Source organism: Ascaphus truei, chromosome 1 (genome assembly GCF_040206685.1).
Source record: "Ascaphus truei isolate aAscTru1 chromosome 1, aAscTru1.hap1, whole genome shotgun sequence".
Taxonomy (NCBI): domain Eukaryota; kingdom Metazoa; phylum Chordata; class Amphibia; order Anura; family Ascaphidae; genus Ascaphus; species Ascaphus truei.
Window position 1 is genome coordinate 117,530,957 of NC_134483.1, and position 27,208 is coordinate 117,558,164.

Here is a 27,208-nt window from a genome sequence, read left to right on the forward strand (position 1 = left end):
CACCTTAGCGGTTAGTAACCACTATAGTAATTGAGGGGTTAACCCCCCTACCCACCCTGGAGGCCTAACCACCCTGCCCCCGTGGCAACTACCCCCATCCTCTACTCATTGATTGGCACAGTGGTGCACCATGTCCTTATAATATGGGCATAATTTGCCACTATGGCAGTCAATGGGCAACCTAAAAAAAAAAAAAAAAGAACAAAAAAAAATATACACAAGTAAAAAAAAAAACAAGCAACAAAAATACACAAGAATGGAAAAAAAAAGATAGAGAAGAATCCCCTAATGCGGCACTGAGAGACACCCTAAAGTGTATAAAACTTAAACTTTTAATAGTTAGGTTAAAATATAAGTGTTTGGGACATAACGATAAACAAACAAATATAATATAAAAACGGAGAGTGAATACGAGAGCGTAAAAGTGCTTAGAAGTAATATAAAGCCAGAAGTGGTGAAAAGTACGACGGGTACGTTTGACGTTAGCTAACGAGCTATGTCGGCTTATCGGAGAGGCGAGGGCATCCTGGTAGTCAGAGCGTTTCGGAGACTGCAGTCCTAACTATTAAAAGTTTAAGTTTTATACACTGTAGGGTGTCTCTCAGTGCCGCATTAGGGGATTCTTCTCTATCTTAGTCATTACCCTAAAATCACCACAGAAAGTAGAGCAGCGACACCAGGAACGTATGGAATTCTTCCACATCACATATCTTTATTATTCTTCATTATAGTGTCAGAAACATAGTGAGCAATGCTCCCATGATGCCTAATAGTTTCAGCAATGGACTTTAAGAATATCCAATATCCAATGATTGACACCAGAGCGATAACATAAATAACATAACATAAATCTTGATGCCTCAATCCCTGTATTTATCAAAAAAATAAGTCTTCTTCCTCCATTCAGATCGGACAGCTGGAACAGCATGGAATGGACAGACTGGCACAAAATCACATGCTGGGTCCGAAAATGGCAATAGGACACAAAAGTGCACCCTGGTTAATGGGCCATTCTTGGAATATGTGAAAATAGGGGGAGGGGGGAGTGGATGGACTGGGCGCTTCCCAAGTAATAATTGATAAATAGTGTTATAGGTGAAACACAGAATAAACACAAATGCACCTTACACCAAAAAAGTGAATAATAAATAAAAGTGTATATCGCAGCTCAACTTCCTCTGGTGGGACAGTTCCAAGTCCCAGGATGTGGAGTTTTCTTTGCTTGGAGGTGAGGAGGAGCGCAGGAAAATGTATTATTTTTCTGCGCTCCTCCTCACCTCCAAGCAATGAAAACTCCCCATTCTTGGAATGTCACAAAGGCACACAGAGGTTTATTCTATCTAATTGTGCTTGTGTTATATTAGCAATTGTTATTACAATGGACCATTATGTTAAATAAATACTTATTGCCCACGTCGGTACTATCTGTACCGTATCTGTAACGTATCTGCACTGTACGGTATCTGTCTGTAAATTAATACTTATAATGCCAGTCAGTACTATCACATTTTAATGAATACCACCTAAGAGCAATGGCAGATAAAGAATTGACTGAGAACCATATGCAATTATGTACATAGTAACTGTCTGTGCATTTGTCTGTGCTTGTTTTCACCTATTGCCATGCTACACACTACGTGCTTTATTGGTTCATCTCTACCCCTATGGCCTAAACAAATTCTGTTTGAACCCAAACATGTCAAGAATTAGATTGCAGGCAAGGAGCCGGAACTCTCCTCCAACTTTATCTACTATATATTTTGGAAAGTTGTTTATCTCTTCGCTATGCATTTGGACACCTCTTAAGATATCATAACCACATTTTGCATGATGGATCCTGAGATCAAGGAGCAGGTTTTTGACTATGTTTGGATACAATTCACAAATGAAATCAGCAATGACATAACTGGTGACACCACATATGACATCACAAATTACATGATCCCATCACACAACCTTTAAGCTACCACTTCATCTTGGTCACTCTCAAAAATCCAATTGGCAACATCAGCAAAAATACAGGAGCAGCCAATGTTCTTCAAGCGTGCAAGGTCATTGTCACGGTAGACCAGACCTAATTCACGTCGAATATACTGGGCACTGATTGAACAGGACAAAATGATAAAATAAACTGAAGATTTATTCCCTTTCGGGCAAACATAACACTGTAACACAAATGACACTTAGAAATAACACTTTCGGTAAAATAACAGGGTAAAGTATCCAAGAATGACACTGGCTAGCAATTCTCCCATGCTGGATTAGAGTCACGAATCACCAACTACGAACAGCGAACACTCTACAACACTGGGGTTGGGGCAACCTGCCTCTTTATAGGGTTTGAATTCCCATCACAAACAGGCAAGGAACTCTGGGAGGAAGCAAGAGTGCCCCCCCCCCCCCTGGCAACACCAAGTCTAGGGTTGAATGGCTGGGCATTGTCTAACCCATAGGAGGGGTTGATGGCAGATACTTAATGTTATCTGGCCCATCTTCACTCCTTATGGCTCTGCAGCTTGATAGTCCTGGATATCTCCAGACACCTTGGCAACAAAGCCACTGGATGCCCTTTGAAGAAAGGGACTCTCAAAGCTCCCAGCTCATCCTCAATGCACATTTTTCTGCAGGCACCTCACCTGATTAAATCAGAGGCCCCTCCATACAAATGTAACACACATGCAAATCCCATTACAAGTCTGCTATCTGAGAAATTAGTATATACAGTCACATAATCCCCTGAACACTTTGCAGGGCTGACTCCCAAATTACATCACAGTGCTTACCCATAGATCACAAAACACTTTACCTCATTTGCCTGCTTAACTAGACTTGGGAATTGAATTCACAGGGAATAAAAGTGCTTTGGAATACACATACATAGTACATTATACATTAATCCTTTCTCTTCCCACACGAATTAGGGGTAACTAGACGGGTATAACCCCTTTATTACAGGCCAGATTACCCTTGATCGTCACAGCCATTGTTTGGGATGGGAGTACAATGTCCCACAAACACACATAAGACGCTCTCCATCTAACACTTAAGGACCTCAGAGGCAATTCAACTATTATGGGTGGAGTTGTTGTTTTTTTTAGCAGGGAATTTCACATTAAGATATTATAAAATGTAATAATCCATTTATAAAATTCAGTATTTAAAGTTTCATAGAATTCCTGAGCTATGCTGGGTACTTTCAGCTAGTATGTATGTATATATTGTGACAGAGTCACTATCTCTATATGCTGGAGTAGTGCAGCTAGTGTGCTTCCCAGCAAGCAGCCAGTTAAATTGAGGCTAGATGCAGATGGAGCTAATTAATCAGACCTTAATTAACAAGGGATTTAAGGCAGGAAGGAAGCTGCCACAAAGAGATATTGTTTTTCTCCAAAGAGAGGGGAAGAGATACTTTTTCCATATCAGGAAAGACCCTGGTTGCTCTGCTTCCCCAGTCCTGCAGGACGCAGGGACCAGCTGGGACTCACCCCCAGACAGAGGATTGCCATGAGGGCCAACAGGCTGCTGGACAGAGCAGATATACTAGAAACCGGTGTTCCAATCCTGCTGAGAGATCTACCTGGAGACCCTAGGAGGAATTCCCCAACAACAGTCAGATAAGGACTATATATTTTCATTACAGACGTGCGCAGTCCAGGAATATCTTAACAGTTTAGGAGTTCTCCCTTTCTGTTCATTGTCTGTCCACCGGGTGTCTTGTCTCTGCCTGCCTTACAGTCTCCTGTTTCCTGCACCTCTTTGCCTTTGTTTTTTTGTGTCCAGGCTCCTTCTACTTCTGCCCCTGATCTGTTTCCGTTTTGTTCCTGTGGAGTTCTGGTAACATTATTAAAGTAGAAGTGGAGTTGTGAGGCGGTGCATCTGCTACGCGGGAAAAATTGAACCGGACTGCTGTCTACCAGCACATAAAAGAGCAGCAAGGGGAGAAAACCTCTTACGCATTTCACGCAGACAACTTGTAACGATGCTCGTCTCAAATCAAGAAGCGGACCCACAGGGCTGAGGTAGGGATGCAAATAAACCGACCACAATCCAGGGACAGAGTCCTGTAAGAGTATGCGTAGTCGCTAGGGAAGCAGGGGTCAGGGCTGGCGGGAGAGTTGCAAAGTGCAGGAGACAGGCAGAGGTCACGGCTGGCGGCAGAGGTGCAAAGTCGAGGAGGCAAGCGGAGGTCAGGCGGAAGGAAACAGAGTCAGGGTCACGGTCTGGGGTCAGCAACAGGAACTCAAACAGGCAAGAGGATAAGGCGTAACTGCAAAAGACCGACAGGAGCTGCAAACACACAGAACTTTGCTCGCCGACTCCCTATGGTAACTGCAGCCTTATAAAGCAGGCTGCCAGTACCCAAAATGACCACAGAGAGCAGAAAGGGCAGGAGAGACAGTAAACCCGAACCACAGTGAAAACCCGGCACGGATCGAGCAGAATCCTTTATCAAAGAGTAGTAGTAACATTATTAAAGGCCCTTCCTATTGAACCAGCTTGCCTCCGTCTGTTTCCTTCTCCCTGGTCCCAGTTCCTGCTCCCCTTCCCTGTTCCTGCTTCCCTACCCTGTTCCTGCCTTCCTGCTGCTGACCCCTACCTGGACCTGACTACAATCCCTGCTGCCTGCCATCGACTTCAGCATGTGAACCCAGTGATCCTTGCATTCCCTGCTGTTCCAGGCATCAAGGTCATCTCTGCTCCTGGAGTCCTTTGACACATAGTTTTGTATGTTTTCCTTTGACACTGGCTTTGCTGGCCAGCCAGGTAGATAGGACCTGATGTATAGTCAGTCTCTCAAAGGGGAGGAGGGTTTTATTTTATGGTTTGGCTTTCTTAAAGGGACAGTGTGCCTTATGTCTTGTTGTTGTAAGAATAAACCACTGCAGTTACAGCTTAAACCACTGTCTAAAAGTCTAACTGACCATGCCGCAAGGCTGTCCTGCCTGATATATATATATCTTTATTTTACTATACCTCAGACTTTGATCTGGGGGCCTAAGTTCGTATATGTATGTTAGCCGCTACATGTGCGTGGGGCCCGTAAAAAGGGGGCACTACACCAGTATAGATATAACAGATTTATGAATAGGACAAATAGCTATAACAAACAGGTAATCAGTAACCATGTGATCCTTAGGATTAGGATCAATACATACAAAGTACAGATCAAATCATAACATCACAGTTCACCCAAGTGCTGCGCATGTATGTGTGTTATAGTCACTGTAATAGGCCTCCCAATCCTGGGTGATTAGGCCATTCTGTGTGGTACCGATACCCATGTTGGAGCTTGTGTTTCTCCCTACTTCTTTGTTAATTTTATTTTCAATCCTCCAGGCCTCTCTCCCTTCTTTATCCTATCAACCCCCTTTCCTTCTCTCACCCCTCTCTCCTTCTCCCTCTCTTTGCCCCCCCCCCCCTCCTCTTTCAACTCCATAACTACCCTCTCCAGGCCCATAACTCCTTCCTCCCGGTCCCATATTTCCTCACCCCTCAGAGACCACAGTGCGCTGGGGGGGGGGGGGGAGGGGAGGATTAAGGGGGACGGACATGCTCCTTTCATTTGTCCTAGGCCCCTACATTTATGTTGGCGGCCCTGAAGGGGATACAGTGTTGATGAGATATATGTGTAATGAAGTTGCACTCTTTGATATCGGAATTATCCTGTTACATTGTGGGCTCATTTGCATATCATTACCCAGAATCCCTGCTTCAGTTATGCTAAGACTTCAATTATCTTCCCACAATTTAAATCTAGGATTCTGTCACAAAGATGTGAAACAATAACAACTGGTGACCAACATACTATACAAATAAAGCTGATGAAGGTGATAAAGTCCTCAAAGGATATAACCAATCAGAGTCCTTGTGATGAATAAAGAAGAGTCTTTTCTTCCTGTTGAGTTTCCACTATGACGTGAAACTTCTCTTAATGTAAATTATGGTCCTGATTGAAGAGACAAAATCAGGGACAGGGCATTGCGCACTATTGTACAGCAAATGAATTCCCTTCCCAACGAATGTCCCAAATGATGCCTACTTACTAGAAATAGGAATAAATTACACAGTGGAGAGAATCTGTAAGATGAACCGTCTGAGAAATGGATTGCGCAATAACGTTTATTGTACAACCTCCATATACAGAAACATACTCACAATGTTCCTGTTAGTTAAAAGCATTGAATCAGAAGTGCCACAAAGGTTAGGGACCCCCACACGATATCTCCCGGTATCTCACAGTCCTCCTGATGTTTCGTGTGTTCGGTACATACAATATGCGCCCCACGTGACTCCGCCCCGTAGTGATGACTTCAGTATGACGGCCTGATCATCTGACCGGCACTTCAATATTGGCTCCTCCCTACACGTTTCGTGACAGGGATTCGTCACTTCCTCATTGATCAAGATAAAGAGAGTTTTATGGAAGAATGGAATTTTATTTTAGATCAATGTTCAGTAAGTCTTATACAAGTATTGATTAAACAAAGGACTTTGACTTTAGAGGTCATTGATAGTGAAATCAATAAGATGAAAGAACAGTTAGAACCTTTTATGGAATTAAAAGAATACAAAGAGTTAGAGGATAAAGCAATTTCAAGAATGGAGAAATTACACAAAGAAACCAAAATATCTAAAAAATTTGCTCGTGATAAAAAAGATTACGAGGAAAATAAACAACGTAATTGGAAAAATGATCAGAATACTGTAAGTAATGTCTCAGTTGAAAATGAGACTGATGCAGTTACAACAGTAACGAAAAATAGAAAAACATCTCAAACAAATACTGAACAGCCAATACAAAAAAGTAAGGCAGTAAAACAGCAAGGTACAAATAAAAAGATTTTTAAAAAAGAAAAAAAGAGTATAAAAACTATGTGTAGCCCTGTTTCCTATTGAATACAGTACGCTACCAATGCTGTGTAACCTGTTGGCTCGCAGGGACTGAGCCTCCGCCACGGAGAGCCTGGGGCAGCTTGTATGAATACGGATAAACTCTTACTTGGTGCAGCGCCTCCACCTGCGATGGCTCCCAGCAGAGTAAAAGTTGTTCCTCGCAGGACAATAATATATCACACACACACAGTTACTGCGTCTCGCAGGACGCGACCCCTTCACCGTGTACCCACACCGTGTCCAGTTCCCACACTCAATATTGCCCCACCCCCAAAGTGAGGTATATGTGTGTGACTGCGCAGCCACTCTGTTCGGATATGAATATATGTATATAGTTGGTGCACTTGATGATGTTACCTGCCGAGTGCTCCAGCGCTTGGGCCTGCCAAAGAACTTCACAAAGGATCAGACGACTAATGACTTCCAGGAATACCTTCCGGGGCGATCCCCCCGGTTGGCTGCTACTGTGCGGCCGAAGTCTGAGCCCAGACCTCTGGTATGATAGTGCAACAGTCTATGAATGTACAACTCTCCTGCTGATGCTAAGGGGCTGTGTCCTATCTGATGGCCAGTCCCTACTTCCGCTTCACTCTACGGGGACTCAGGGCCTAACTGGGCCGGGGTATGTGGCCTAGTGTAGGGGCTGTTGGCCTCCCTACACGTAGCGCTCCTCTTCCTTCCTTCTCCCGCTCGGTTCTGCCCGGCGTGCTCCCCTGAGCAACCTTCTAAACCTTCCTCCCGCTATTCCAGCCGCCCTAAAGGCTCCCTGGCGTCACCTGGTCTCGCTATGGCTGCTGGGACTCGTAGTCCCGTACACTCCACCCTATAGGAGCATCTCCTCTTTCGTGGGCTCTTGCAACCTCTTACTGCGCACTCGCAACCTCTGCTCCCTCACCACCTCCACGGCTCACCGCGCATGCGTGAACACCAACATGGCGGCGCCCTATACTCGGGTCACTGCGGAGCCTCCGATGTACCGAAGCACTCCCTGCACAATGCAACCTTCCTATGCTTCCCCGCATACATAGATAAGGTTATGCCTGGGGAACCTGGCTACATCCTCCCCCCTGTGGACTCCAACCTCCCCGCTTGGAATACTAGAACAACAACTACACAACGTTTATATAATAAAAATGCGTGAATACGTACAACGATACATCTCACACTCTATATAAGGTTATACATTTCACTGAACATAACGATAACTGACTTTACTCGATTACGAGCCCACTGCTGAGCTTTATAATGGGGTGCCCCGAACTGATCATAGGTCATCCTCATTGGAGGCTGCCCAACTCTCTGGCTCCGTCATAATTGTTCTTCGGTCACTCCCTCGGGAGAATGACTATTATAGTCCTGAGGCTCAGCCTCTTCCCTGGTGGAGGTTACAGTCTCTACATGATCATTGGAAGGCACAAAATATGGACTCTGTGGGTCCAAAGTAGAATTCTCGAGAGCCACCATATTTGGCGTTTGTTCACCGAGCTCTTTTCCCGTAGCTCCTCCGGGAGATGCTCGTCGCGTCTGAGGTCCCCTTTGAGGGGGTCTGTGACAGGGTAAATAAAAGCCACCAGCTATATGCCTGGCAGACCTATGTTTAGTCTGCAGTGCAGCAGTGACTAGGTTAACTTCAGCTGGGAACCTCAGGACAATTAGTTGGATCCCAGCTGCCTAATCAAGGTGTGTTAAAAACCCCAGGCTGTAGACACATGCTGGCTAGCTGTTCAGGAGAGAGGAGATTACTGATAGAAGGTCTGTCTATTGTATGCTATCTGAAGCAGGAAAATCTCCTGAAACTCTGGAGAGAGAACAGCTTGATACAAGGTCTGTTAGCAAAGTACATGGTTTATGAACTGTCTGTCTCCAGCATGGAAAAGAGTAGCTGCCTTATTTTTACTCTGTCTGCTAAAGAGAAACTGTTTTGTCTGCTGAAGAAAAATACATTTTTCTTTTGTTCGCTGACGAAAAGCTATTTTTGTTTTGTGTGCTGTATAAATTAAGGCTAAATAAATAAGCCTTATCCAAAGAACCTGCGTGTGTAGTTGCATTTACCCTGCAACAGGGTCCCTCCTGGGGGTCTTCATAGGCCGTATTATTGTCAGTCTCTTGACCACCCTCAACCGAGTTCGTTTTTCCATCCAACGGAGTGGCTGGTATTTCGGGCTCATCCTCTCCCACTTGCGGAATAGGAAGCAAATGGTTTCTGTGCCATACCTTTACCCGGCCCTCCGAGTCCTTGATACGATAGACCGGGAGGCCAGGCATCTGTGATTCTACTTCATAGACTCCTTCTCTCCACCGGTCAGCCAGCTTGTGTTTTCCCGGTACTCCCAAGTTACGGAGAAGTACCGCATCTCCAGGTTGAATGTCCCGATGTTTAACTTTGTGGTCATAGCGTTTCTTGTTACCAGCATTCAGCTTTTCCGTAGATCTTTCAGCTTGCTGATAGGCCTGTTGCAGGTTCTCTTGTAGTCTCTGCACATATTTGAAATGCGTGGCGTTATGAACCCCATCAGTGGAGACCCTCAACCGTATGTCTACCGGCAGTCGGGCTTCTCTCCCGAACATCAGAAAGTAGGGCGAAAATCTGGTAGATTCGTGTCTGGTACAGTTGTATGCGTGTACTAGCGTTTTCCACATGTCTACTCCACTCATCTTTTGCATTCCCATTAAGGTTCCCAGCATGTCCAGTAACGTGCGATTGAACCGTTCGGGCAGGGCATCCCCTTCAGGGTGGTACGGGGTGGTTCGTGATTTGGTGATGTGTATGATCTTTAGTAATTCCCGGATAAGTTTGCTCTCAAAGTCTCTGCCCTGATCAGAATGTAGTCGGTGGGGTAGCCCATAATGTATGAAGTATTTTTCCCAAAGCACCTTGGCTACCGTGATGGCTTTTTGGTCTTTTGTCGGAAAGGCTTGCGCATACTGCGTGTAATGGTCTGTGATGACCAGCACATTGCCGATTCCCCGGCTATCCGGTTCAATACACAGGAAGTCCATGCATACTAAGTCCATGGGACCCGTACTTTTCAGATGACCCATTGGGGCGGCTTTGGTGGGAAGTGTTTTGCGTTGGATGCATCGGCTACACCGTCGACAATGCTGCTCCACAGCCTCCCTCATTTTTGGCCGGAAGAACCGATCTCTCACCAGTCCAAAGGTTTTGTCGATGCCCAAATGGCCATGTTCGTCATGTAATGACCGTAACACCAAATATTGTAGCATTTTAGGTAGGACCAGCTGCCTCCTACTTGGATGATTATGATACTCCACAACCCGGTATAATAAATTGTCCCGTATTTCGAACTTATCTGCTTCTCGCATCAGAATACCCCCCACACCGCGAGGGGCATGTTTGAGTAGATCGGTACGGTTTCTCTGGATAGCGTGGCGGATGGCACCGGCTATTGGGTCACGAACCTGGTAACGCACCATATCTTTCCAGGATATGATCTTGTCAGGGGTGATGTGCATGCCAAGGCTCAACAAAGTATCCGGACATTCCTCCTTCTCCTTCCGTGCACCCCAAAACTGGAACAACTTACCAAAGACTCTCACATCCACCACCAGTTTAAGTTCTTTCAAATCTAAGGCTGTCTCACATTTTAACCTGGTCTGTAACTGTTTCATACGCTCATCTTATACTATATAATTGAAAGCACTGTATGCCTGCCTGCCTGCCTGCCTGGATGTCCGGTGTCCCTAGGGGAAATCTCATTGGTCCCTTGGCCCGCCCCCGCACACCTCTCATTGGCCTGAGGCGGAGTGACGGGCCAAAGGACACACAGGGACACAAACACACACACAGGGACACAAACACACACACAGGGACACACACACACACACAGGGACACACACACACACACAGAGTAGGGGGGGGTGTACATTAGCAGCATGTATAACCCGGGGGTGGGGCTCACATACCCGCCGGTCCCGGAGCCTCCGCCTCTTCCTCCCCGAACATCAGCCTCCACACCCGCGCGCACCTCCTCCTCTCCCCGTGTCTCCCTGTTTCCCCCCTCCTCACCACCTCCCCCCCTTCCCACCTCCTCCCCCCCCCTTCCCACCTCATTGGTCCCTTGGCCCGCCCCCACACACCTCTCATTGGCCTGAGGCGGAGTGACGGGCCAAAGGACACACAGGGACACAAACACACACACACACACACACACACGTATACACACACACGTATACACACACGTATATACACACACACGTATACACACACACACACACACACACAAACACACGTATACACAAACACACACACGTATATACACACACACACGTATACACAAACACACACACGTATACACAAACACACACACACGTAGACACACACACACATAGACACACACACACACACACGTAGACACACACACACACGTACACACACACGCATGTAGACACACACATGTACACGTAGACACACACACACATGTACACGTACACACACACACATGTACACGTAGACACGTACACATGTACACGTATACTCACACACATGTACACGTACACACACACGTGGAGACATACACACACACGTATACACTCACACACGTATACACACACACGTATACACATACAGGTATACATACACATAATGTATACACTGTGACAAACGGCTTACTCCGGGGCTCCGCCGTCTGTCCGGGACTGTTAGAACACGGTCTTTTAGGGTAGGTTAAATGATGAGACGTCACGTACTGTTCCTTTAAACAGGCTATGCCTGGTTTATTCAGTCCCAGGCACTGAGACTGCCACAGTTTAAACAGAAAACAAAGCCAAACAAAAAAGCTGCTCGTCTGAGCGATAACTTAAACTTAGATGTCCCTGACTCAGAGTTGGAAGTGGCTTGTCCACTTCCACCAACAAAATAAGTACCTTTGCAGTCTTTAGACAAACTAACAGAATGAATGAAGCGATTTGGGAAAGAGGCTTTCTCACCCCTCTGCAGTTCAGCAGCCTTCCAGGCTCTTGGGCGGGGCCCAGAGGAAACAGGTCTTATATACCTGAACTCTAATCAGCATGACAGGTGACAGAAAACAGGCAGCAGACAAACTGTGGAATGGAGTGCCTGTACCACGAGGCTGCCCTGTTCAGCTTAGACAGGACAGAAACTGTTCAGTATCCTGGGAGCCCTGTATATGGAGTTTATTACCAACCCCTGGTTTCTGTCACATATCCTCCCCCCCAGCTCAGACCTCGAGGGGTGAGCGACCATGGATATTAGGGAGTGCATCCTTGACAACCCGTCGGCATTGCCATGTTTGTGCCCCGACCTGTGTTCCACAGAAAATTTAAAGGGCTGTAGGCTTAGGAACCACCTGGTCACCCTAGCGTTCTTCTCCCTATTTTGACACATCCAGGTAAGGGGTGCATGATCTGTGACCAATCGGAACTTTCTCCCCAACAGATAATACTTGAGTGTCTCTACAGCCCACTTTATTGCGAGACACTCTTTCTCGACTATGGAGTAATTTTTCTCCTGGGGATTTAGTTTCCTACTTAAATAAAGGATGGGGTGCTCCTCCCCTTGAGACTCCTGGGAGAGTACCGCCCCCAGCCCTACCTCAGATGCGTCGGTTTGGACTACGAACTCTTTGGAGAAGTCAGGTGTGACCAACACTGGTTGGGCACAGAGAGCTTCTTTCAGGCTTCTAAAGGCCTGTTCGGCTTCGGGGGACCACTTTACCATTAGCGGTCCTCTTGCTTTTGTGAGGTCGGTTAGTGGGGTTGCCTTAGTTGCAAAATTGGGAATAAACCTCCTATAGTAGCCAATTAACCCCAAAAAGGTCCTTACTTGTTTTTTTGTGACTGGCCTTGGCCAATTTTGTATCGCCTCTACTTTGAGTGTTTGTGGTTTTAAAATTTTATCCATCATTCTTTGGAATGTGGCGGGAGCTCCATGTAAGCCAAAAGGCAGCACCTTATATTGAAAGAGGCCGTCTGGGGTTGAGAAGGCTGTTTTTTCTTTTGCCCTTTCTGTGAGGGGAACCTGCCAGTACCCTTTTGTTAGGTCTAGGGTTGTGAGATATCGGGCTTTGCCCAGTCTCTCTACAAGTTCATCCACCCTGGGCATAGGATAAGTATCAAATTTTGACACCGCGTTTAGTTTCCGGTAGTCATTACAAAACCTTGTTGTACCGTCTGGCTTTGGGACTAAAACTATAGGGCTGTTCCACCCACTTTGGGATTCCTCAATTACGCCTAGTTTTAGCATTTTTTTAACCTCTAAACTTATAGCCTCTCTCTTGGCCTCTGGGATTCGGTACGGTTTAAGGTTAACTCGGACCCCCGGTTCAGAGACTATGTCATGTTTAATTACGTTAGTTTTACCTGGCTGTGTAGAGAAGATTTCTTTGTTCCTTCTCACTAAACTCTGGACCTCTCGTTTCTGATGCACGGACAGTGTTTCAGCTATGCTAACCTCTGGGTCAGTTTCTTGATTCTCTGACGGACCTGGGGGTACTAGGGTTAACAAGACCTCTCTATCTTTCCAGGGCTTGAGTAGGTTTATATGGTAAATTTGCTCAGGTTTCCTCCTACCTGGCTGCCTTACCCTATAATTTACTTCTCCCACTCTTTCCAAGACCTCATATGGCCCATGCCATTTAGCAAGGAATTTACTCTCCACGGTGGGAACCAGAACTAGTACCCTATCACCTGGAAAAAAAATTCTGACCCTAGCACCCTTATTATACGTATTCCTTTGTGCTTCTTGAGCTTTCTCCATGTGTTCCCTCACTATGGGTAGGACTGCAGCAATGCGGTCCTGCATTTGGGCAACATGCTCTATTACACTTCTGTAAGGGGTAACCTCGTGTTCCCAAGTTTCTTTGGCTATATCCAGTAAGCCCCTTGGATGTCGGCCATACAATAGTTCAAACGGGGAGAAGCCTGTGGATGACTGGGGAACTTCCCTAATGGCAAATAACAGGTATGGTAACAAACAGTCCCAGTTTTTCCCATCCTTATCGACCGCCCGGCGTAACATGCTCTTTAAGGTTTTATTGAACCTTTCCACTAAACCATCTGTTTGTGGATGATAGACTGAGGTTCTGAGATGCTTGATTTTTAGGAGTTTACATAGCTCTTTTGTTACTTGGGACATAAATGGTGTTCCCTGGTCAGATAAGATCTCTTTAGGAATTCCGACCCGGGAAAACAGAAGTACTAACTCTTTTGCTATGTTTTTAGCAGAGGTGCTACGTAGGGGAACTGCCTCCGGATATCGGGTAGCATAATCTAATATTACCAATATATGCTGATGTCCCCTAGCAGACTTTATTAGGGGTCCTACTAGATCCATAGCAATCCGGTCAAATGGTACCTCTATTATGGGAAGGGGTACCAATGGGCTGCGGTATGCTTTGAACGGGGCGGTGATCTGACATTCTGGGCATGAGGAACAATAGTTTGTAATTTCTGCCAGAACCCCAGGCCAATAAAAGCTTCGGAGAACCTTTTCTTTTGTCTTTTCCACCCCTAGGTGTCCCCCCAATGGATGACTATGTGCGAGGTGTAATACTACGTTACGGAATGTCCGTGGTACCAACAATTGTTTAGTTGTAACTGATTTTCTTTTATCAACCCGATATACTAGGTCGTTCTCTACCTCGAAGTAGGGGTAAGCAAGTGACCTATCTGGTTGGCCATGAGTACTATTCTGGTCCCGTATATTTCCCCTTGCTACCGCTAATGTGGGGTCCTCCCTCTGGGCCTTCTTAAAACTCCCAGGACTGACCTCTAGGTCAGCGAGGGTCTTATCCTGTACTGGGGTGGTAAGTGCCTGATCAACATCTTGATTTGGGGTATTCCCTACCAAAGTAGTGATGGGGAAGGGAATTTCACAGCACTCCTCCTTTTCCCCCTTCTTATTTGGGCCCTCGTCAACCTCCATTTCTGAAAAAGGGAAAGGATTTGTTTCTTCTAACACTTCGTTATGGTCTGCTATTGAACTCTGGGCGCTATTCTGAGCTGGGGACCACATTTTTAGAAAATGGGGAAAGTCGGTCCCTATTAACACATCATGTGCCAGTTTGGGTACAACACCCACCTTGAAATCTAAAGAACCAAATTCTGTTTAAAAAAAAACATCAACAGTGGAATATTCATGATTATCCCCATGTATACAACAAATTGCCACTCTTTGTGAACTGTTTACCTGTTTCTTCTTAATGGGCAATAGGTATTCGGACACTAGTGTGACCATACTCCCAGAGTCAAGAAGTGCCCGAACCCTCTTACCATTAACCTTTACAAATGCCCACAGATGGTTATTCAAGGGGTCCTCTGGGCTAGGGCCCATACATTGGGACAACAGCGAATAAGGTTCCACGCTGTTGCATTGCATGGGCTCATCATTTAGTGGGCAGATTTTTGCTGTGTGGCCCCTCTCATGACAATTTACACATTTAGGTACATAGTCTGTGTCCCACTTAGAGCCTTTTCCCGGCTCCCCATGTTGGCTATTGCCCTTAGTGTGCGAACCACTGTTGCTGGAGCGGCGTGAAGGTGGTCGCCGCTCTTCAGCGCCCCTTAACCCCGGTACCCTTTTACCGTCTCTGGAAGAGTCCTGGAACCTCGGGTAGTGGGGTTGCTCCACGACTGTGGGTTGCGGGTGCTCTTCTGCTGCACTGTACCTTTCTACAAGGGCCACAAGCTCATCCGCATTGTGGGGGTCACTCCGACTGACCCAACGGCGTAAGGCAGAGGGAAGTTTCCTCAAGAACTGGTCCATGACCAACCGTTCCACGATGTGGCTTGCTGAGTTGATCTCGGGTTGTAGCCACTTCCGGGCGAGGTGGATGAGGTCATACATCTGGCTTCGGGTGGCTTTATCCATCGTGAAGGACCATGCGTGAAACCTTTGGGCACGAACAGCCGTGGTTACGCCGAGGCGGGCGAGGATCTCGAACTTCAATTTTGCATAGACGTTAGCTTCGGCTGGCTCTAGATCAAAGTAAGCCTTCTGGGGTTCGCCGCTTAGGAAGGGTGCGATTAGACCAGCCCACTCAGCTTCTGGCCATCCCTCTCTCTGTGCCGTGCGTTCAAACGTGAGAAGATAGGCTTCCACATCATCCGAGGGTCCCATCTTCTGAAGGTAGTGGCTTGCCCTGGTCATTTTCGGAACTGGGGCTGCCTCTGCCAGTGGAAGGTTACTGATAGTCCCCCTCAGGATCTCGAGTTCCTGCTGTAAGCCCTGAGCGAACCGCTTTTGCTCCTCTCTCAGCAGGCGGTTTGTCTCTTGCTGGTTTGCATTAGTCTCTTGCTGGGCTATTAACAGCTGTCGCTGGGTTTCACTCGCCTGTTGCTGGGCTTCATTCGCGTCTTTCTGGACAGCGACATTGCGTACCAGCGCACTCACCACGTCTTCCATCTTGTTTGGAGAGAGAGAAAAAAAAACCTTCTTTTTTTTTTTTTTTTTTTTTAAAGTTCTTTAACCCCCAGACCTTTCAGTGTTCTGCCCGCATTCTCCACCATATGTGACAAACGGCTTACTCCGGGGCTCCGCCGTCTGTCCGGGACTGTTAGAACACGGTCTTTTAGGGTAGGTTAAATGATGAGACGTCACGTACTGTTCCTTTAAACAGGCTATGCCTGGTTTATTCAGTCCCAGGCACTGAGACTGCCACAGTTTAAACAGAAAACAAAGCCAAACAAAAAAGCTGCTCGTCTGAGCGATAACTTAAACTTAGATGTCCCTGACTCAGAGTTGGAAGTGGCTTGTCCACTTCCACCAACAAAATAAGTACCTTTGCAGTCTTTAGACAAACTAACAGAATGAATGAAGCGATTTGGGAAAGAGGCTTTCTCACCCCTCTGCAGTTCAGCAGCCTTCCAGGCTCTTGGGCGGGGCCCAGAGGAAACAGGAAACAGGTCTTATATACCTGAACTCTAATCAGCATGACAGGTGACAGAAAACAGGCAGCAGACAAACTGTGGAATGGAGTGCCTGTACCACGAGGCTGCCCTGTTCAGCTTAGACAGGACAGAAACTGTTCAGTATCCTGGGAGCCCTGTATATGGAGTTTATTACCAACCCCTGGTTTCTGTCACAACACACACACACATGTATACACACACACATGTATACACACACACACATGTATACACACACGTGTATACACACACACGTGTATACACACACATGTGTACACACACATGTATACACACACACGTGTATACACACACATGTGTATACACACACATGTATACACACACACACACGTGTATACACACGTGTATACACACACAAACATGTTGTATACACACAATATATACATACACACAATGTATACATACACACATGTATACATACACACACATGTATACACACACACATGTATACACACACATGTATACACACACACGTACACATACACACACACACACACATGTATACACACACACACACACACACACATATACAATGTATACACACAAACATGTATACACACACACACTATCCCCAGCACCACCACATCAGCACACCGGTATCCCATGCCCCCCCAGCACACTGGCATTCTCGGCTCCCCGCCATTCCCAGCCCCCATCAACACGATCAGCACCCACACATCGCCACCTTTGCACCTCCCCCATCGGCACACCCACATCCGCACCCCCACATCAGCACCAAACCCTCCCAAATCAGCACACCGATACAATCACCATCAGTACAGCCACAGCAGCACTACCACCGCACATGGGCCGTGTGGACCACTCCCCACCCAAATGCCACACCCACACCACAAACATCCCGGGCAACGCCAGGGCTCTCAGCTAGTAATATATATTTTCTTTAACTGTGCACGCAATGTCTTGTATATAATATATACCCTGTTCATTTATGTAACTGTACTTGTAACCATGTATTATTTGTTTTACTCTGTGCCCAGGACATACTTGAAAACGAGAGGTAACTCTCAATGTATTACTTCCTGGTAAAATATTTTATAAATAAATAAATAAATGCCGCTGGGGTCCCGGTATGCAGCCGGGATGGCTTGGGACGCACACCCTAGAGAATCTGCCACCCTTAATTCAGAAAATGCGACTTGATCATTAACTATGGCTGCGGTGCAGCACAGAGCCCGCATCCCGGGACCAGGGATTTCTTCCCATTGGTCATCGTCGGGGGTGGCGACCAGTCCCGGTCTTCTGGACAGTGCATCGGCTCCCACATTCAGAGGGCCCGGTTTGTATTTCAAGGTGAAATTGTAGTTGAAGAGGGCGGCCAATCAACGATGCCCAGCCGCATCCAGTTAAGCTGAAGTCATGATATACGTGAGGGGGTTATTGTCCGTTCGCACCTCGAAGGTGATTCCATAGAGGTAGTCATGAAGCTTGTCTACGATGGCCCACTTTAAAGCGAGAAACTCGAGCTTATGCACGAGATAGTTTTGCTCACTGGGCGTCAGACTGCGACTGATGTAGGCTACTGGTCGTAATCCCTCTGGGTGTTTCTGATTCTGGACTGCCCCTAGTCCACTGAGACTAGTGTCCACATGTAGGATATAGGGTTGCTCGGGGTCGGCATAGGCTAATACCGGGGCAGCCGTCAGACTCTGTTTCAGATCCAGGAAGGCCTGCTCGCACTCTGTAGTCCACTTGTCCCCAAAGGACTGTCGTGCAGAGGTCGCCATTCGTCCCGTGTCTTCTGGATATATTTTGAGAAGACTGTTGAGGGCCTTGGCCCGACGAGAATATCCCTCCACAAATCTACGATAGTATCCGCAGAACCCCAAGAAAGAGCGCAATTGTACCACATTATCGGGTCGTGGCCAGCTTACTACGGCTTCTATCTTGGCGGGGTCGGTGGCTATCCCCTCGGCGGACACGATGTGTCCTACATAGGTCACTGAGGTCCTACAGAATCGGCATTTATCCAAGGACAACTTGAGTCCCTCTTGGGCGAGACGATCGAGCACCTTCAGGAGTCTGGTCTCATGTTCCTCCAGTGTTCTGCCGAAGACGATGATGTCGTCCAGATACACCAGACATTCTCTGGTGTTCAAGTCCCCCAAGGTTTTTTCCATCAGTTGCTGAAAGGTGGCTGGCGCTCCACAAATGCCCTGTGGCATGCGAGTGAATTGATAGAATCCCAATGGACAGATGAAGGCAGTCTTCTCTTGGTCCGCAGGGCTCATGGGCACCTGGTAGTACCCGGACCTTAGGTCCAACACAAGGAACCATTAACTTCCATTGAGGGCATTTAGGATTTCTTCTATGCGGGGGAGATTATACTTGTCAGGAATCGTGCGATTATTCAGGGTCCTGTAATATACACACAGCCTCACAATCCCATTCTTTTTCCTCACCACCACGATGGGGGACGCGTAGGGGCTCTTTGACTCCATGACGATCCCTGCCTCCTCCATCTCGTGAATCACGGCCAGTACATCATCGACGTCCCTAGGGGCGATACGCTGTGAGCGCTCATGAAAGGGGGTCGTGTCATTCATCCGAATGGTGTGCTGGGCACTGCGACTGCACCCCACATCCATTTCCCCTGTAGAGAAGACGTCACGCCTGTCTTCTAACTGGCCCCGTAATCTCTCTCTCCACTCCTCGGGCAGCCCGGACGACCCTAGGTCGAATTCTAGCCCTTATGGGGAGCATCCAGCTCGGGCGACTTTGACATGAACGGGCTCATCAACGAGACTGACCGGGTAGATCCGACCCAATTTTTGTCCCGCATCTATAGCCATGGTGAAGGGGGATAGGTTCTGCACCAACACATAGATGCGACGAGGAATGGGAGCGGGCCAATCCCGAAACTCAGGAACTATTCGGTATCCTCTTCGAGCGTCTTCTTACGGAGTGCTCTCCAATGAGAAGAGATGCTCGGTGTCTTCACGCTTGGCATATGAGCACCAGGCCGGCATTCTCTGTGCTGCTCCCTGCAGAATTTCCGTTAAGCCGGCTCTGCCTCAGAACAACATCCGTAGCTCTCGGGGACCGAGGCTGGGGGGTCCTTGCCCACCTGAACAAGCTGCAGTTGGAGACTGGACATGGGCAATTCATTTGTCTCTTGCAAGTAGGCCCGGATAACAGCCTGTACGATGTCTGCATTGGTCCCCAGAATGATCGGGTACTTAGGCATGTCCTTGGGTTCCGGGCACACGAGGACTTCTACGTTCATGGGGTGTGATTTCCCGGTGTTGAGCTGCTGAATCTCCAGAGACACCGTCTCAATGCCATCGATAGGGTAGTCTTCATTGCTCAGGCCCCTCACTTTTATATGTTCGGCCAACTTCAGGGGTTTGTTCTGGAGATGTTGATCGTAGAACCCTCGATAGATAATGGTCACTTGTGACCCTGTGTCCAGAAAGGCTGAGGAGTAGATGCCATCCACTAATACGTGTATGAGGGCCACTGGTCCCACCCGATTGTTCCAGTCTCCAGAACAGTCACTATCTCTGGGGGGAATCGGAGTGAGGTCATTGGGATTTCGGGGTTCGGGGGAAGCCGGCGCATCCACAGCCTAACCGTCGGCAGCATACACTCCTCAGACCATGGCATGGGACGTGAACATCTTGGGGGAGGGACTCCGGTCACGAGATTCTCCCATTCGGCAGTCATAAGATATATGCCCCTTCTTCCCGCACTTGTAGCATGACAGATCACGGGCGGCGTACGACGGTTGTAGGGAGGAGACGTCCTCCCCGAGTACTTCGGCCGCTCGGCCACAGGTTTGTCCGGAGGATCCTCCTTCTTCTCGCTAGTTCCCTTACTCTTGGGGTTGGAGACCCCTTTAGCTTTCGGCGAGGAGTGAAGCATTAGATGAGCCTCGTGCTCCTTGACTTACCAGCTTCTTCGGACGCACTGGACCCCGGATAACTGAATCCTGACCGGCAACTGCCGGTGTCACTGGCCGGGTAATTGGCAGAGGCGGAAGTATGACAATCTTCGCCGAGCACATCAGTGAGTATGTCCCGGAGTGGGTAGACAAAAGGGCTCCCGCCAGGTGGGGAATTGGGTAGCTGTAGGTATTGGGGAACAGAGGGCTCCAGTACCACTAAATCTCTATGACAATCAACTAGCAGGGTGTTCCACTTGGCGTCTTGGTCTATGAGGACATCCACCAGGCGGGCTTTGGAGAAACCTGGCAGTTGTCTTAGTGCCGTTTGTAATGTCTCTAAGGGCAAGGCCATAGGAACTTGACTCACGGCCACCACGCGGCGGGCGTTTGCATCTGCTGCACCCATTCGCGCATGCTCTGACGCGAGGGGAGAGTCATTCTGAACAGGTGGCTGGGTGAATTTAGAATTGGGGCACCCCAGGTCTGATCTCAGCAGCGCCTCCAAATGTAGCCCTGTTTCCTATTGAATACAGTACGCTACCAATGCTGTGTAACCTGTTGGCTCGCAGGGACTGAGCCTCCGCCACGGAGAGCCTGGGGCAGCTTGTATGAATACGGATAACCTCTTACTTGGTGCAGCGCCTCCACCTGCGATGGCTCCCAGCAGAGTGGAAGTTGTTCCTCGCAGGACAATAATATATCACACACACACACACAGCATATAAAAGTAACCAATGACTTTACTAACGCAACCAAAACCTTGCATATCATCAACAGGTGTCCCTCCCTAGAGGAGACACTATACTACTGCGTCTCGCATGATGCGACCCCTTCACCGTGTCCAGTTCCCACACTCAATATTGCCCCACCCCCAAAGTGAGGTATATGTGTGTGACTGCGCAGCCACTATGTTCGGATATGAATATATGTATAAAGTTGGTGCACTTGATGATGTTACCTGCCGAGCGCTCCAGCGCTCGGGCTTGCCAAAGAACTTCACAAAGGATCAGACGACGAATGATTCCAGGAATACCTTCCGGGGCGATCCCACCCGGTTGGCTGCTACTGTGCGGCCGAGGTCTGAGCCCAGACCTCTGGTATGATAGTGCAACAGTCTCTGAATGTACAACTCTCCTGCTGATGCTAAGGGGCTGTGTCCTATCTGATGGCCAGTCCCTATTTCCACTTCACTCTACAGGGACTCAGGGCCTAACTGGGCCGGGGTATGTGGCCTAGTGTAGGGGCTGTTGGCCTCCCTACACGTAGCGCTCCTCTTCCTTCCTCCTCCTGCTCAGTTCTGCCTGGCGTGCTCCCCTGCGCAACCTTCTAAACCTTCCTCCCGCTATTCCAGCTGCCCTATAGGCTCCCTGGCGTCACCTGGTCCCGCTATGGCTGCTGGGACTCGTATCCCATACACTCCACCCTATAAGAGCAGCTCCTCTTTCGCAGGCTCTTGCAACCTCTTACTGCGCACGTGTGACCTCTGCTCCCTCACCACCTCCACGGCTCACCGCGCATGCGCGAACGCCAACATGGTGGCGCCCTATACTCGGGTCACTGCGGAGCCTCCGATGTCCCGAAGCACTCCCTGCACAATGCAACCTTCCTATGCTTCCCCGCATACGGAGATAAGGGTAAGCCTGGGGAACCTGGCTACATATGAAAAAGATGGAATAAGACATGACTCTTTTAAACAACAAGATTGTGATAGAGATCAGGTTTTTAGAAGTTATAGAGAAAGATCACCAATATGGAGGCCTACTGAGAGAGAAGATAGATTTCAGAACATAATAAAAGATTAATTCCTTTTTTAGAGTCACGCAGGGGCCACAAACCTTTTCAGGAAAACAAATGGGACAACAGGACCCTGCGAGGGTGGCAGGATCCCAGAAGAGTAGAATGGAAAAGGTCAAGAGCAGACGACTCCGAGGGAAAAGAGGAGGAAAAAGAAAAAAGATCAAATGCAGGGAGACTGGTAAAAAAACAGAGTGTTTTTAACATTAGCAGTTACCCATTAACAGAGGTGGAAAGTAAAGTTCTAGAGAATGGGCTAAATTTTGCACCCGTTCAGGGACCCAATGTTTAAACTATATATTGATATTCACAAATATGTAAGAAAATTGACACTTAAAAAATATTTTGTCAAGGACGCCATTACTCGATCTGTAGGCACGAGTAATCCACCTGTTATTACAGGCGGTAAACCACCTCTCACTCCATTCAAGAACCCCTCCACTTTTTACCCGAAAGCATGTAAGGGTAATTTCATAGACACATTTGCAGAAATGGTAATTGGTGATTTAGAGACCCTGAGTGAGGATTTTAGGTGTAACAAACTGAATCTAACCAAAGTCGAAAAAGAGGCTGTTAAGTCACTAGCAAACAATAATCAAATAGTGATTAAATCCGCAGACAAGGGATGTGGGATAGTTGTAATGGTCAGAAGTTATTATCAGGGTGAATCTCAAATAATTTTGGGTGATAGGAAGACATACAATTTGTTAGATCACAATCCTACCATTGAGTATGGAAATGTATTATCCAGCTGGTTAGATAAAGGGTTTGGGGATGGAGTAATTAGTAAAAAAGGAATTGGAATTTTTGATTATTAAACAACCTAAAGTTCCCCTTTTTTACTTCATCCCCAAGATTCATAAAGATCTCCAGAGACCCCCGGGAAGACCCATCATCTCAGGGATTGGTTCATTGTCATTAAATCTGTCCCAATTTGTGGACCATTTATTGCAAAAATATGTGGTACAAATACCATCCCACCTCAAAGATACTCTGCATGTGTTACAAACCATCCAAAACCTTGATTGGGATGAAGGTTTGATTTGGGTCACATTTGACGTAGTGTCACTGTACACGATTATTGACCATTCTATGGGTTTGAAGGCCATTTAGTGGGCACTAGATTTGGATATTGATATACAACCCTTGGTGAAAACTTTTCTTCTGGAGGCCATCAAGTACATTCTTGCCCATAACTATTTTTGTTATGAGGGCAGGTTCTACCTCCAGACGTGTGGCACTGCGATGGGTACCAGGTTTGCACCAAGTTATGCAAACATATTTATGGGTATGTGGGAAAATAATCACATCTGGAACCACAACCCATTTGGTGCAAACCTGGTACTTTGGAAACGCTACATCGATGATGTGCTGTGCGTCTGGAGGGGCATCATTGAAGAATTAGAAGCTTTTAAAACCTACCTCAATGTGAACGATTATAATATCAAGTTCACATTTAATAGTAGCCCTCAATCCATTATTTTTTTGGATCTATCTTTGTATATTGTTAATAACACCATACAAACTAAAACGTATTACAAGGAAACTAATGCAAATACTTATGTGTTGGCATCCAGCCATCATTATCCGAAATGGATTAAAAATATCCCCAAGGGACAAGCATTAAGGGTTAAACGGAACTGTTCCCAACAAGAGATCTTTGAAGACCAAATTAAAGACCTAGGTGTAAAGTTTATGGAAAGGAAATACAATAAAAGAGTGGTTCAGAATGCCATTGATTTGGCGAGTAAGACAGATAGGATCACACTGATCCATCCAAAAAGGAAGGTTCCTACCTGGCCTGTTAAGGAATTCCTTCAGTTTATTACCCAATTCAATGGCATGTCTCAAGATATCTCTAGAATCTTTAATAAACATTGGGGAATTCTACAGAGAGACCCCATTCTAAATTTCATAATACCCACCAAACCTCAAATTGTTTATAAGAGGGCGCAAAATCTTAAATCCCAATTAGCACCTAGTTGCCCGAGGAAAAATTCAGGATCAGGCTCTTGTATGTGGCTTGGAGATCTTAAGGGATATCACATTTGTAAAAAAATGCATTGGGGTGTAATTATGGGCGGAAATGTAAAGAGTTCAAATCTAATGTAACAGGTAAAGTTTATGACATCAAAACCTTTATTAATTGTAAATCCAGTTTTTGTGTCTATCTGCTGGAGTGTCCTTGTGGATTACAGTACGTACAGTAGGCAGGACAGGGAGACCCCTCAAAAGAAGATTTGCAGAACATGTATATAATATTAAGAGGGGTCTAGAGACCCACAGTGTGTCCAATCATTTCAAGATTTATCATGATATGAAACCAGATGGGCTTGTCTGTATTGGTATAGATTGCCCCAAAGTCAATGCAAGAGGAGGTGATAGAATACAGATGATCTCTCAAAAAGAGAGCTTCTTGATTTACACCTTAAAAACCCTCTCCCCTAAGGGATTAAACATTGACTTTGATTTGACATATTTTCTTTAACTTCGTTCTAGAATTTTTTCTGAACCTTTTTCTGAAATTTTTCTGGCACCAAAAAAAAAATTCTAAAGTTTTTTTCTGAAGTTTTTGTGAATTTTCTGTTATTCCAATTTTTATATTATTTTTTATACATTATTTTATGTATTTTATGGTGTTCACATTAATATATTGTATTCACCTTCTCATTTATAGTGTTAATGGTAGGTCTTAGTGTGTTTGTTAACCCCACTGATGACGTCATCATGGCGCCACCAGTCCACTCACCTAGACAGCTATTATATTGTTTGGCCTTTTAAGGGTTAAATTATAAGGTATTTAAGACATGGGATTGTTACTGGCTCCACAATCCCGAGGAAGTGACGAATCCCTGTCACGAAACACGTAGGGAGGAGCCAATATTGAAGTGCCGGTCAGGTGATCAGGCCGTCATACTGACGTCATCACTACGGGCCGCAGTTGCGGAGTCACGTGGGTCGCATATTGTGTGTACCGAACACACGAGACACCAGGAGGACTGTGAGATACCGGGAGATATCGTGTGGGGTCCCTAACCTTTGCGGCACTTCTGATTCAATGCTTTTAACTAACAGGAACATTGTGAGTATGTTTCTGTATATGGAGGTTGTACAATAAAATTTTTAACGTTATTGCGCAATCCATTTCTCTCTTTATCCCATGATATTGAGATTTATACTGCCTGTGGACAAAGACCGTTTTGAAGATCCAGCTGAACCAGGGATGTTGCGTGGGGTTCGTGCAGCTCTGGAGAAGACAGGACTCAGACGGTTCATCTTACAGATTCTCTCCACTGTGTGATTTATTCCTATTTCTAGTAAGTAGGCATCATTTGGGACATTCGTTGGGAAGGGAATTCATTTGCTGTACAATAGTGCGCAATGCCCTGTCCCTGCTTTTGTCTCTTCAATCAGGACCATAATTTACATGAAGAGAAGTTTCACGTCATAGTGGAAACTCAACAAGAAGAAAAGACTCTTCTTTATTCATCACAAGGACTCTGATTGGTTATATCCTTTGAGGACTTTATCACCTTCATCATCTTTATATGTATAGTATGTTGGTCACCAGTTGTTATTGTTTCACATCTTTGTGATTCACTTTCTAGCGCCAGGGTCATTCACCTACATTTGTATTTCACTCATCCAGTCGGAGACCACATTGAGATGGTCTCCACTTTAGGGATCTAGGCAGCCCATTTGTTTAATTATTAACATTTATTATTTTCATTCACTGTGCACTGCATTGTTATATCTTTGATTGAGCGCTACATATAGTATTTTCACTTTTGTAGGATATCTGTCAAATGGAAACTCACCCTTTTCAGGATGTAAAATAGCCTTTCCCACTTTGTATGTGGTTTACGAAATGAAGTTGGAATGCTCCTCTAGCAAGGGTCTTAATAGTGGTGGTCACTATGTGATGTGTCCTCGGTAAGAAAAAATAGCACAAATAGTGTAACTCTGTATAAAATCACAACTATATTGGATACGATATTGCACTTACATAAGTCACAGAAGTATTAGGCACGTAATAATTATAGGTGAGTGGCTCGATCCATTTCTCCCCTGTCTCGGTCTGTGTCTCTCTGTCCTGTTTGCCGGGCTCCCGGTGAGCATCACCTCACATCCGGTGGTGGGCCGCTTCACTTCCGGTGCCTCCGGAATCGGGATTGTGGAGAATGGACTGCGCTTGCCTTGGTGATGTCATAGTTGCGACGCGGCCGAGCGACGTGCACTGCAGGCAGCCGGAGACAGGGAGGCGTGGCCGTGAGCGGTTCGCCCTCATTTGCTGAACTGCTCACGTGACGCGGCCGTCACCTGAAGAAAACAAAATCCCACGTGTTCTCTGGTAAAGCAGTAAAAGGCAGCGCACTGCCAAAAAACACAGGAGGCTCACTTGTACAATAAAAGGTTTATTCCATAAGGGGATCACACATCACCCCTAGACAGCTTCAAAAACCACACCAACGCGTTTCGGGCCATGTACACCTTGATAAAGGGCAGATGGCCGGAAACGCGTTGGTGTGGTGGTTTTTGAAGCGGTCTAGGAATGATGTGTGATCCCCTTATGGAGTAAACCTTTTATTGTACAAGTGAACCTCCTCCTGCGTTTTTTGGCAGTGCGCTGCCCTTTTCTGCTTTACCTGCTCTTTGTTATCTTGCTGGTGGATCTGCACGCCTTTTAAGAAGGAACCGCAATAGGACCGCACT

General features: G+C 46.6%; 1 protein-coding gene across 2 annotated transcripts in view; it reads right to left on the reverse strand.

Moving 5' to 3' along the window:
* SNX30 (sorting nexin family member 30) overlaps positions 1-27,208 on the reverse strand; it is a 116,053-nt gene that overhangs the window by 87,905 nt on the left and 940 nt on the right. The gene's annotated exons all lie outside the window — the stretch shown is intronic.